Genomic DNA, 15,015 nt, shown 5'->3' on the forward strand with positions numbered 1-15,015 from the left:
GAGCCACCATGCCTGGCCAAGAAACTTTTAAAATGTGGTAACATGGAGTTTACACATTCAGTATTCATTAGGTTTTACTTTTTAAATTTTACTTTTTTGCTGAATCAGAGCTATCCAGAAAGAGTATTAAAAAGCAGTGACAGGCACTTATTTGAAAAACTCTGTTGAGAAGACATACTGAGACACTTTTTTTTTTATTGAGACCGAGTCTCACTCTGTTGCCAGGCTGGAGTGCAGTGGTGCAATCTTGGCTCACTGCAACCTCCGCCTCCCAGGTTCAAGTGGTTTTCCTGCCTCAGCCTCCCGAGTAGCTGGGACTACAGGTGTGCGCCACCACACCTGGCTAATTTTTGTATTTTTAGTAGAGACGGGGTTTCACCATGTTGGCCAGGATAGTCTTGATCTCTTGACCTCGTGATCCACCCGCCTTGGCCTCCCAAAGTGCTGGGATTATAGGCGTGAGCCACTGCACCCGCCCAAGGCACCTTTTGTATACAGCCTGAAATATCTTATTGTGCATAGAGAAAAAAAAAGAACCAAAGTTATCAAAGAAAACCAAACTCGTTTCAAAAGGACATAGGAGAAATCCACCATTATCCTAATATTAAAATCAAAGATATTACACAAAAAGAAAACCGTAGACCATTATCTCTTAAGAACACAGATGTAAATAATTAACAAAATATTAGCAACTCAAACCAGCAAAATATATAAAAGAATAACACATCATGACCAAATGAAGTTAATTTTGGGAATGTAAGGTGTAGCATTCAAAAGAAAACAATATCATGCATCACGTTAACAGAATAAAAGAAAACCGTATTATCTCAATAACTATAGAAAAAACCCTACTAATACTATTAATATATTCAACCCCTATTTATACACACTCTGCAACCAAGGAATAAAAGAAAATTTGCTTGATCTGATAGATATCTATGAAGAACTACAACTAATATCTTACTTGATGTTTAAGCATGAATAATTTCTCAAGATTAAGAACAAGGCAAGAATATTTGCTCTCAACATTTAACATTTTATTGAAGGTTTTACCCAATGCAATAAGGCAAGAAAGAGGTCAGAGACTTCGGAGGAAGAAGATAAATTGTCTTTATTCATAGTCAGCATTATTACAAACTATACAATAAGGCCAGGTGCAATGGCTCACACCTGTAATCCCAGCACTTTGGGAGGCTGAGGTAGGTGGATCATGAAGTCAGGAGTTCTAGACCAGCCTGGCCAACATGGTGAAACCCCGTCTCTACTAAAAACACAAAAACTAGCTGTGCGTGGTGGCGGGCACCTGTAATCCCAGCTACTCAGGAGGCTGAGGCGGGAGAATGACTTTAACCCAGGAGGTGGAGGTCGCAGCAAGCTGAGATCACACCACTGCACTCCAGCCTGGGCGACATAGTGAGACTCTGTCCCAACCCCAACAAAAAAACAAACAAACAAAAAAACTATACAATGAAAGGGTTAGGCTGATCCCCACCTAATCAATCTTAACATTACTAGATATGGGACAACCAGATACTGTGTCTCTCTGACGTAACATAATACAAAGCAACGCAGCCACCATCTATGAAGTACTCTTGCCAAAAATATTGAAGTTGAGTCTAATCAAGTAATCAAGCCCCCAGATCAGCACTGAGCACTGTCCAGAACTTTCTATGATGATGGGAAGTTCTGTATATGTTTTTATATATGTATTTTTTTGAGACACAGTTTCGCTCTGTCACCCAGACTGGAGTGCAGTGGCACGATCTCAGCTCACCACAACCTCTGGCTCCTGGGTTCAAGCGATTCTCCCGCCTCAGTCTCCCGAGTAGCTGGGATTACAGGTGCCCGCCACCACACTGGGCTAATTTTTGTATTTTTAGTAGAGACGGGGTTTCACCATGTTGGTCAGGCTGGTCTTGAACTCCTGACCTCAAATGATCTACCCACCTCGGCCTCCCAAAATGCTGGGATTACAGGCATTAGCCACTGCACCTAGCCTGTATATGGCTCTTGAGTACTTGAATTGTGGCTAGTGCAATTGAGGAACTAATTTTTTAAGAGACAAGTCTTGTTCTGTCACTGAGGCTGGAATGCAGTACAATCACAGCACACTGTAACCTCAAATTCCTGGACTCAAGAGAGCCTCCCAAAGTGCTGAGATTACAGGCATGAACCACTGTACCCAGCTGAGGAACTGAATTTTTAATTATATTTAAATCCAATTACTGTAAATTTAAATAGTCAATAGTAGTTACTAACACAGCTAGTACTGGATAGCTCAGCTCTACAGCTACCTTCCATTTACAGAAATGCAAAGGAAAAAGGAAGAAATCAAATTACACTAAAAGAAGTAAAATTACATGACAAGTAAAATGAAAAATCCAGAAAGTGGGGCACTCTATAGGGAGAACTGACCTAGTTTTACCAACCGAGTCAATGTCATGAAAAGGGAGCAGGAGACAACTAAAAGGAGAGATTTAAAAAACATAACAACCAAATGTTTACTCCTTGTTTGAATCCTAGTCAAATAAACTATCTACAAAAAGACATTTCTGAGAAAATCTGGACAAGGTATTATAACATTAGGTATGATGGTAGAATTATATTCATGTAAGAAGATATTCATATTTTTTAGAGCCGCATACTGAAGTACCGCAGAAGTGTAATATTTAAGATTTGCTTTAAAAATCTTTATCAAGAGCATAGCATAGGGATTTGCCAAATAAAGTATTACATATCTATAAAATGCAGTATTATGAACTTTTTAAAAAGAATGAATCTGTAAGTGACAATATGGATAAACACCCAGGCTGTTTATCAAAAAAAGAGTAAATTGCAGAAATACAGCACGATTCCATTTGTGTGAAAGAAAGCAACAAGCAGACCTACATACATAAGAGGGGAACCTGTTAATTTTTAATTTTATATTCTTGTGTACTGTTTGAACTTTTTATTTTATTTATTTAATTTTTGAGACAGTCTCGCTCTGTTGCCCAGGCTGGAGTGCAGTGGCGTGATCTCTGCTCAATGTAACCTCTGCCTCCCAGGTTCAAATGATTCTCCCACCTCAGCCATCCAAGTAGCTGGGATTACAGGCACCCACCACCACATCAGTCTAATTTTATATATATATATATATATATATATATATATTTTTTTTTTTTTTTTTTTAGTAGAGATGGGGTTTTGCCATGTTGCCTAGGCTGGTCTCAAACTCCTGACCTCAAGTGATCTACCCACTTCGGCCTCCCAAAGTGCTGGGATTACAGGCAGGAGCCACTCACCTGGCCTGAACTTTGTAAAAGAGCATTTTTTTTTTTAAACACAGAAATTTGTTCAAAAACGCAAAAAACCAAAACCAAAAAAAAAACAAAAAAACAACCCAGCAGGTCCTACCCAATGTATGAATAATCCCTTCTCTTTTTTTGTCCTCATGCTGTTGCCCAGGCTGGAACACAGTGCCATGATTAGCGCTCACTACAGCCTCCCAAGTAGCTGGGATTACAGGCAACAGCCACCTCATTGGCTTGAATGGGTTCTTTTTGAATACTTTCAGTGACAAGGACCATACTACTGTATAAGGAGATGCATCCCCCCTCATCAAATAGCTCCAACTGCTACAAGGTAAATTCTTAATACTGAATAGAAATTCATCTTTTCTGTATCTTCCAGCCCTTCAGTCCTATTTCTACCTAATTTATAAAGCTGCACTATCCAATAATGGTAGCCACAAGTTACATGTAGCCATTAGACACTTGACAAGTGGCTAGTCCAAATTGAGATGTGCTATAGATGTAAAATACCAATTTTCCAAGACATGTTATAAAATAAAGGAATGCCAAATATCTCACTAATGTTTCATCACAATTACTGTATGTCAAAATAATATTTTAGATAAATCAAGTTCAATAAAATATATTGGGCTGGACATGGTGGCTCATGCTTGCAATCCCAGCACTTTGGGAGGCCAAGGTGGACAGAACACCTGAGGTTGGGGGTTCTAGACCAGCCTGGCCAACACAGTGAAACCTTGTCTCTACTAAAACTACAAAAAATTAGCCGAGTGTGGTGGTGGGCGCCTGTAATCCCAACTACTCAGGAGGCTGAGGCAGGAGAATCACTTGAACTCAGGAGGTGGAGGTTGCAAGTGAGCCAAGATTGAGCCACTGCACTCCAGCCTGGGTGACAGAATGAGACTCCGCCTCAAAAAATATATAATAATAATAATAATAATAAATAAATAAAGTAAATTAAACAAATTTTAAAGATCTTCAGCAAGAGAAAAAGTCTAGTTGAAGCAAACACAGTAAGTGAATATGAATGATTGATAAATAGGAATTCATTGCCCAATTCGCTTATTTTTTTTTTTTTTTTTTTGAGACGGAGTCTCGCTCTGTCGCCCAGGCTGGAGTGCAGTGCAGTGGCTCAATCTCGGCTCACTGCAAGCTCCGCCTCCCGGGTTCACGCCATTCTCCTGCCTCAGCCTCTCCGAGTAGCTGGGACTACAGGCACCCGCCACCACGCCCGGCTAATTTTTTGTATTTTTAGTAGAGACAGGGTTTCACCGTGGTCTCGATCTCCTGACCTCGTGATCCGCCCGCCTCGGCCTCCCAAAGTGCTGGGATTACAAGCGTGAGCCACCGCGCCCGGCCAATTCGCTTATTTTTGTCCATGTTTGAAGCTTCTAATAACAAAACAGAGCAGAACTAAAATGCTAAAAAAAAAAAAAAAAAAAAAAGCATGAAAGATTTGAGGAGCAAGATTAAAGTATTCCAAGGTCCTTGTTCATTCCATAAAAAGAACGTAGACTCTAACTTTAGACTTTAAGGAAAGCAGGCACAATAAATGATTAATTCAATTAACAAAAGAATAAAAATAGAACATCAAACTTCTAAATCAAGAGAAGAAACTGAAAAAGAATATAAAAAGGAAAAAACAACAGTATCATTAACTCATCAATTATTCAAATATTTGACTGTCTACTAAATTCAAAGTATGGTCCCTGAACCCTCCTTTTCAGGGGCTACAGGGGTTCAAAACTATTTTCATAATAGCACCAAGACACTATCTGCCTTTTTTATTATGTTGAAATTTACAAAGATGGTGAAAAAAAACAATAGGCAGCAAAACTTCTGGCAACTGAACATGAATCAAAGGGAGTGGTACCAACTGTACTAGCAGAAGCAGTCATTGCTTTCTCCACCAGCACACACTCAGTTTGTTATTTTCTATGGCAGTATCACTTAAGAATGTCCTTCATGAAGACAGTAAAACTAATTTTTATTAATCTCAATCCTTATACACATCTTTTTACACTCTATAAAGAAATAGGAAGTGCATATAAAGCATTTCTGCTATAGATTTGAAGTACAATGGCTATTTTGAGGAAAAGGGCTTGTACAATTGTTTGAGTTACAAGCTGAAACTAGCTTTTTTCATGAAACACCATTTGAAGAACAAAGACTGGTAGATAAACTAAGATTATCCATATTTGGTCATTTGGCAGATTTGTTTATTAGGTTATCAAACATGAACAAAATGAGTTTGTCGTTTAAGGAAAAACTAATCATTTTGAGCTTGACTGCTAAACAATGACTACTACTGCTAATACAGTTGGTACCACTGCAATATTTAGAATTTTGGAAAACTGTATCTGACACAGTGAGCTTGAGCTTTCTAATACTTAAATACTTTTCAGGTGAGATCACTGGTAATATTAATGAATGAAATATTTTGATACTCTGAATTGGCTGAATTCCACATCCTCAAATTCAACCAACCAGAGATGAAAAATATTATTTTTCAAAAATGAAAAGTTAACAGTACAACAATAAAAAATAATATAAATTGTAAAAACAATACGGTATAACAACTATTTACGTAACACATTGTATTAGGTATTATAAACAAACTAGAGATTATTTAAACTATACTGAAGGGCCAAGTACAGGGGCTCATCCCCAACACTTTGGGAGGCTGAGGTGGGTGGATCACTTGAGGCCAGGAGTTCAAGACCAGCCTGGCCAACATGGTGAAACCCAATCTCTATTACAAATACACACAAACAAAAAGTTAGCTGGGCATGGTGGCGCATGCCTGTAGTCCTAGCTACTTGGGAGGCTGAGGCACAAAAATCACTTGAGCCAGGGAGGTGCAGGTTGCAGTAAGCCAAGATCACACCACTGCACTCCAGCCTGGTAACAGAGGCGAAGACCCTGTCTCAAAAAAAAAAAAAAAAAAAAAAAAAAAAAAAAAGAATACTAAAGGATGTATATGGGTTATATGAATACTAACTTCTTGAGCATCCATAGATTTTGTTATCTGTGAGGGTTCCAGAATATCGATCCTACACGGATATTTAGAGATGAGTATATATAACAAAATGTGCCAACATTCAGATCTGTATAACCCAGTGAACTGATATTTTTCAAACGACCAATGCATGATGTTACAAAATGGAAAGATCCATTCAGTTATTAGTGAAGTACAACTACTGACAGAGCTTTAGATTCCACATTCCAACCAACCTTTAAGAAACTATCACTTGTCAATTTTTGGTGTAGTACCAAAGAATATCCACAATTATCTGAAAAAGTTATTAAAACACTCTCTTTCCTCCTCCAATTGCATAGCTACGTGAGGCTGGATTTTCTTCATATACGTCAACCAAGACAATATCCAGCAATAGGCTGAATGCAGAAGCAGATATAAGAATTCAACTATCTTACTACACTCAGTATTAAAGAGACTTGCACAACTGTAAAACAATGCCACTCAATTAGTTTTTTTGCTACTGTTTTGGAAAATATAGTGGATGTGTATTTTATTCATGTTAATATGCACTGAGATTACTGTTATTTTTAATAAGTGGTGCTTTAAAATTTCTCTAAAATATAAATAATGTAATAAACGTACTTTGCAGTCTTCAATAATTTTTTAAGACTGTAAAGTTCTGAGACAAAAAAGTTTGAGAATTAGTCTATTTTATGCAAGGCAGTAGGAGAAACAGGATCTCCATTCATCTGAGGTGAACTATTTAGTTATGTCCCAAGTATACAAGGGATGTGAAAAGTAAATGGCCATACCTTCACTTACCCAGCTATTAAGAGTAAGAAACTATTAACTAGGGCTACATACTAATAGCAATGGTTCTCTAAATTTTTGACAACATTAAATCAGCCCTTTTCTTCTATACAGACCTCTTTCTAAAAGCTAGTTTCTTTACAGAGTACAATTGAATTTCTTTTCTTTTCTTCTTTTTTTTGAGATGGAGTCTCGCTCTGTCACCCAGGCTGGAGTGCAGTGGCGCAATCTCGGCTTACTGCAAGCTCTGCCTGCCGGGTTCATGCCATTCTCCCGCCTCAGCCTCCCGAGTAGCTGGGACTACAGGCGCCCACCACCAAGCCTGGCTAATTTTTTTGTACTTTTAGTAGAAACAGGGTTTCACTGCATTAGCCAGGATGGTCTCAATCTCCTGACCTTGTGATCCGCCCGCCTCGGCCTCCCAAAGTGCTGGGATTACAGGCATGAACCACTGCGCCCGGCCAAACAACTGAATTTCATGCTAGAACACATCCACATTGAGCAATCTTTGTAAAAAAAAGAAATTGTCCTCAAAGCACAAACCAACAGAGTAATCCTTTTAGATTATTTTTTCCTATTGATGTTAGGTATGCAGTACTTTAATGTTAACGTGAAATTTAATGTACTGCTTTTTACTTAGCAGCCTGCTTTCTATGTGCAGTTTTCCTATGAACATTCCACCACACTAAACTCTAGTATCAGTAAATGTGCGCTATTCAATCTCGCTAATGAAAAATGCAACAAACAATTTTATGCTTCTCACTTATTATAATGGCAAAAAATAATTTTGAGGATAGTTCTCAGATCAGTGAAATCACAAGAAAAACCAACATTTTCTATATGCAAAAAGCGCGAGTAAAATTGGTAGAGTCTTTTTTGATGTCACACGTACTTAAATAGCCCTCTCGCCTACAACTCTTTATCACATCACCCACCTAGTTTATTTCCTTCCCTGCACTCATTCAAATTTAAAAAGGATTTAAAATCCTTCTTAAGGCTGGGCACAGTGGCTCACATCTGTAATCCCAGCACTTCGGGAGGCCAAGGTAGGTGGATCATTTGAGGTCAGAGTTTGAGACCAGCCTGGCCAACATGGTAAAACCCGATCTCTACTAAAAACACAAAAATTAATCTGGACGTGGTGGTATATACCTGTAGTACCAGCTACTCAGGAGGCTGAGGCACAAGAATCCCCTCAACCCAGGAGAAGGAGGTTGCAGTGAGCCGAGATGGCATCACTGCACTTCAGCCTGGGCAACAGAGCAAGACTGTCTCAAAAAAAAAAAAAAAAAATTATTCTTAAAAACAAATTATCTGCCTCATTTCCAATAGAATGCAGGCTTCATAATAGCAGGAGCTTTGTTAGCTAGTGTATTCTGAGCCTAAGACACCTTCTGTCACAGAGTAAGGATTCAAAAAAACCTACTAAATAATTGATAGTTACAGCAGTATTACTTTTTTTTAAAGTAAGCACAAGCAAAAAATACCTATGGAAACAAACTGTATGTCCATCAAATCCAGAATGATTATACATAAACTATGATACTTCCACTCAGTGGAATATTAACAACATTTTTTTCATTTTTCTTTTAAAAAAGAGAGTATCACTACATTGTCCAGGCTAGTCTTGAACTCCTGGCCCCAAGCAATCCTTCTCCCTTGGCCTCCCAAATTGCTGGGATTACAGGCATGAGCCACCAAACCCAGCCCCAGGAAAATTTTTAAACAATGAAGCAGAGCTATATAAGTAACTAATATGGAAAGATCTGAGGCACATTTAGTGAAAAAAATTAGCTGTGAAAAATAAATCAGAATACTTATGTGAGGCCAGGCATGGTGGCTCATGCCTGTAATCTCAGCACTTTGGGAGGCTGAGGCAGGAAGATCGCTTGAGCCCAGGAGTTCAAGACCAGCCTGGGCAACATAGCATGACCCCATCTCTACAAAATATTTAAAAATTATCCGAGCATTGCGGCACACACCTGTAGTTCTAGCTAGTTGGGAGATTGAGGCAGGAGGATCATTTGAGCCCAGGAGTTTGAGGCTATAATGAGCCATGATTTCATCACTGCACTCCAGCCTGGGCAACACAGCTAATCTCTAAAAAAATAATAATATTTATGTGTTGAGAGGAGAATACATAAAATTAAGTATGGAGAAATAGTATCTAATTGGCAACTAGCCACTTCTAGGGAGAGTGAGTAGGCTTGGGGGAGTGAAAGGATGGTCAAAGGGAACTTAGGCTTTATTCATATACCTTAAATTTCTTAAAATAATTTACATTCAGCCGGGCACGGTGGCTCACGCTTGTAATCCCAGCACTTTGGGAGGCCAAGGCGGGCGGATCATGAGGTCAGGAGATTTGAGACCACGGTGAAACCCCGTCTCTAGTAAAAATACAAAAAAATTAGCCGCGCGTGGTGGCAGGCGCCTGAAGTCCCAGCTACTTGGAGAGGCTGAGGCAGGAGAATGGCGTGAACCCAGGAGGCGGAGCTTGCAGTGAGCCGAGATTGCGCCACTGCACTCCAGCCTGGGTGACAGAGCGAGACTCCGTCTCAAAAAAAAAAAAAAAAAAAATAATAATAATAATAATAATTTATATTCGTGTAAATTGTCTGTTACAGTTAAGAATTTTTTTTCTTCCCAAATCAATTTTTAAGAGAAGCCAATGTTATCAGGCAGGATCCAGGCCTATCTTGCACTCAGAAGAAATTCACTATAGAGAACTGGTTATACAAAACAGAGGAAAGTGAGGAAACCCAGAGACTAGTAACAGCAGGGAGCTTCTATGACTTCTAGCACTGAAAGGACAATAAGATGATGTAGTCTCACCATATCCCAGAAGCTCAGGATGGTGCTAGAACCATAGCAGGATCTGCTCAGTAGTAACTGGGACCATGAGGAAGGGGCTGTGTTAATAGGACACAAGGGAGCTGCTGCTGGAGTTGGCTCAAAAAGGGACTGGGGAAAGACCCTGGCTTCTTCCCTCCTCTCACCCTCCAATCTTCTGTTAGTGCCTCCTATTAGCCAACTCCAGAAAGCAAAGGAGTCTAGGAAATTTAATTCCCTGCAATACAGAACAGAACAGAGAAAAAGCAGAAATGGATTTGAGAGCGAGCTACAGGCCGATTAACAGAGTCAGTTATCAATGTATGCCCCAACCTCCTATATATTCTATGGCAAAGAGGATACACATGTGGTAGCTCACTGTCTGTCTTACCTTCACTTAAGAAATAAGCTAGATTTGTGGTAGGCAGAGAACCTAAAGTACAAAATGTAATACTAATTTTTTTTTTAAGTAAATGATTAGAAATGCTGTATTTACTAAAGGAGCAAACTAACCAAAGCAAGTCACATGTATCGATTATGTAAAATTTTAGCATATTAAATCTCTATATACCTGTGAGAAATTTCTGAAAATATTTTTTAAAATGATGTTTTATTTTTGAGACGGAGTCTCGCTCTGCCGCCAACACTGAAGTGCAGTGACGCCATCTTGGCTCACTGCACCCTCTGCGTTCCGGGTTCAAGCGATTCTCCTGCCTCAGCCTCCTAAGTAGCTGGGATTACAGGCGTGTGCCACCATGCCTGGCTAATTTTTGTATTTTTAGTAGAGATGGTATTTCACCATGTTGGCCAGGCTGGTCTTGAACCCCTGACCTCACGTGATCCACCTGCCTCAGCAACCCAAAGTGCTGGGATTACAGGCATAAGCCACTGCGCCTGGACAAAAGAAAATAACTTTTTAAAAATAAAAGTTCAGCTTAAAGACCAAGAATTTAAACCTATGTTGCCAACATGCATATTTTAATGCCTTCCTCTAAAACCATTTTAGACAAAATACTTAAAATCCACCTTTTCAAAAAGAATAAAAAAGTCTAGTTTAGGAACTAAAAAAGAATTATTTGATAAAAATTCCACTAGTGGGAAAGAAAATCCTGATTTATTTTTTTCTTAACTTTTATTTTAGGTTCAGGGGTAAATGCGCAGGTTTGTTATATAGGTAAACTCATGTCATAGGGCTTTGTTTACAGATTATTTCATCACACAGGTATTAAAGGTCTAGTATCCAATAGTTATTTTTTCTGTTCCTCTCCCTCCTCCCAGCCTCCACTGCACCCAGTGTCTGTTGTTCCCTTCTTTGTGTCCATGAGTTCTCATCATTTAGCTCCCACTTATAAGTGATAACAGGCAATATTTAATTTTCAGTTCCTGCATTAGTTTGCTAAGGAAAATGACCTCCAGCTCCATTCATGTTCCTGCAGAAGACATGATCTCATTCTTTTTTATGGCTGCACAGTATTCCATGGTGTACATGCACATTTTCTTTATCCAGGCTGTCAGTGATGAGCACTTAGGTTGATTCCATGTCTTTGTTATTGTGAATAGTGCTGCAACGAACATTCCCATGCATGTGTCTTTATGACAGAATGCTTTATATTCCTCTAGATAAATATATCCAGTAATAGGATTGCTCGGTCAAATGGTAGTTCTGGAAAAGCCTAATTACATTTAAGCATTCTTTTAGTCTTAGACCAGGGATTAGCAAACTTTTTCTGTAGGGAACCAGAGAGTAAATATTTTATCCCCTGGGAGCGAGTCTGTGTCACAACTATTCAACTCTGCCATTGTGGGGCAAAAGTGACCACAGACAATATGTAAATAAATGAACGTGGCTGTGTTCTAATAAATCCTTATTTATCAATAGTGAAATCTGAATTTCACACAACTTTCACATACCATAAAACATTCTTTATTTTTTTCAACTTTTAAAAAATGTAAAAATCATTTTCAGTTGGCTGGGCATGGTGGCTCACACCTATAATCCCAACACTTTGGGAGGCCAAGGCAGATGGATTACCTGAGGTCAGGAGTTTGAGACCAGACTGACCAACATGGTGAAACCCCGTCTCTACTAAATAATACAAAAAATTAGCCAGGTGTGGTGGCACATGCCTGTAGTTCTGGCTATTCGGAACGCTAAGGCAGGAGAACTGCTTGAACCTGGGAGGCGGAGGTTGCAGTGAGCAGAGATCACGCCATTGCACTCCCGTCTGCGAGACATCGTCTCAAACAAATAAAAAAAATCATTTTCAGCTTACAGGCCATACAAAACATGCAGTGGGCATATGGTGAATTCATCACAGTTTGCTGACCCCCATTCTTATACAAATTATGTTCAGATTAGGTGTGGTTTTTTAGCTATTTTAAACTGCTAAACAATAGCTAAATATATCCTTGTTTTTATTTCAATCTCTCTAACAGAGGTAAATTTTCAACAGTTGCCAGACTTTAAAAAATTACATATTCTTTAATCCAAAGAGCCTCCATAAGAATATTCAATTTATGCAAAAACATAACAGCACACTTGAGAGAGTCTGTTATTATATATTCAAACCAACAGAGCAAATGTAAGAAAAACCTTGGCCCTAACCTGCAGGCACTCCATTTCTTTGGTTCACTTCCATGAGAAAGACAGGTGACCATCTATTCCATCACAAATTCTGACTAGGGATGTCAAGGCCATTGTTGTTTACTTGACTGCAAAAGCCTATGATCTATGTTTAATCTGCAGGATAAAATAATAAACCCTAGGCAACATAATTTTAAAACTTCTCACAACCAAATCTTATGAAAAGGCTTTAATATATAAACTAAATAAATTTCTAAAGAATTCCACGTTCATCTATTCTTCTACCAATCATTCCACCAATATAGTCCATTAGAAAGCGTGACGGTTTTGTCATGCTTTGACAGTTTTGCTCCCTTGTGACAGTTTTTCCCTTATAGAATCCTATTTTCTGAATCTTATTTCAACATTTCACCTACAGCTGCCCAAAGAATGTTATAAGAAATTACTCCACAAAACCCAGCACTGTATTTACCATTAAAAAAAAAAAAAAAGACTGTAGTTGGAAGCATTCCCCTTGAAAAGTGGCACAAGGTAAGAATGCCTCGTCTCACTCCTATTCAAAATAGTATTGGAAGCCCTGGCCAGAAGAATCAGGGAGAAAAAAATAAAGGGCATTCAAATAGGAAGAAAGGAAGCAAAACTATCCCTGTTGGCAGACAACATGATTCTAGACCTGGAAAACCCCACAGTCACGGCCCAAAAGCTCCCTCAGCTGGTAACTTCAGTAAAATTTCAGGATACAAAATCACTGTACAAAAATCACTAGCATCCCTATATACCAACAACAGCCAAGCTGAGAGCCAAATCAGAAATGCAATCCCATTCGCATCTGCCACAAAGAGTAAAATAACTGGGAATACAGCTAACCAGAGAGGTTAAAGATCTCTACAATAAGAATTACAAAACACTGCTCAAAGAAATCAGAGATGATGCAAAAAACCAGAAAAACATTCCATGCTCATAGATAGGAAGAATCAATATCCTTAAAATAGCCATACTGCCCAAAGCAATTTGGATTCAATGCTATTCTTATCAAACTACCAATGACATTCTTCACAGAACTAGGAAAAACTATTTTAAAATTTGTATGAAATCCAAAAAGAGCCCAAACAGCCAAGGCAATCCTAAGCAAAAAGAACAATGCTGGAGGCATCATGTTACCTGGCTTAAACGATACTACAGGACTACGGTTACCAAAACAGCATGGTACTGGTACTAAAACAGACACATAGACCAATGAAACAGAATAGAGAGCCCAGAAATAAGGCTGCACTGCCACAACCATCTGATCTTTGACAAAGCTCACAAAAACAAGCAACGGGGAAAGGACTCCCTATTCAATAAATGGTGCTGGTATAACTGGCTAGTCATATGCAGATGACTGAAATCAGACCCCTTCCTTACACAATACATAAACATCAACTCAAGATGGATTAAAGACTTAAATGTAAAACCCAAAACTATAAAAACCCTGTAAGACAACCTAGACAATACCCTTCTGGACACAGAAATGGGCAAAAATTTCATGACAAAGATGTCAAAAGAAATCACAACAAAAGCAAAAACTGACAAATGGGATCTAATTAAACTAAAGAGCATTTGCACAGCAACAGAAATTATCAACAGACTAAACAGATAACCTACATAATGGGAGAAAAGTTTTGCAAACTATGCTGACAAATGTCTAATATCCAGTATCTAAAAAATCTTAAATTTATAAAAAAAAATCCTATTAAAAAGTGGGCAAAGGACATTAAAACTTTTCAAAAGATGACATATGTGCAGCCAACATACATATGTAAAAAAGCTCAACATCACTGATCATTAGAGAAATGCAAATCAAAACCATAATGAGATAACATCTCACACCAGTCAGAATGGCTATTATTAGAAAGTCAAAAAATAACAGATGCTGGTGAGGTTGAGAAGGAAACATTTATACACTGTTGGTGGGAGGGAAAATAGTTCAACCATTGTGGAAAGCAGCGGTGATTCCTCAAAGAGCTACAACTACCATCCGACCCAGCAATCCCATTACTGGGTTATATACCCAGGGAATATAAATCATTCCACCATAAAGACACATATATGCGAATGTTCACTGCAGCACTATTCACAATAGCAAAGACATGGAATCAACCTAAATGCCCATCAATGACAGACTGGATAAAGAAAATGTGGTACATATACACCATGGAATACTGTGCAGCCATAAAAAAAGAATGAGATCATGTCATCTGCAGGAACATGGATGAAGCTGGAGGTCATTATCCTTAGCACAGCAACAGAAAGCCAATTACTGCCTGTCCTCACCTGTAAGTAGTAGCTAAATGATGAGAACTCATGGACACAAAGGGTCCAACAGACACTGGGGTCTACTTGAGGGTGGAAGCTGGGAGAAGGGACAGGAGCAGAAAAAGTAACTACTGGGTACTAGGCTTAGTATCTGAGTGCCAAAATAATCTATACAGCAAACCCTTGTGACATGAGTTTACCTATTTCACAAACCTGCACATGTA

General features: G+C 38.7%; 1 protein-coding gene across 2 annotated transcripts in view; it reads right to left on the reverse strand.

The window, feature by feature from the left end:
- The window catches only part of MED13 (mediator complex subunit 13), a 127,688-nt gene that overhangs the window by 69,719 nt on the left and 42,954 nt on the right, over nt 1-15,015 (reverse strand). The gene's annotated exons all lie outside the window — the stretch shown is intronic.

The sequence above is a fragment of the Symphalangus syndactylus genome, chromosome 20 (assembly GCF_028878055.3).
Source record: "Symphalangus syndactylus isolate Jambi chromosome 20, NHGRI_mSymSyn1-v2.1_pri, whole genome shotgun sequence".
NCBI lineage: Eukaryota > Metazoa > Chordata > Mammalia > Primates > Hylobatidae > Symphalangus > Symphalangus syndactylus.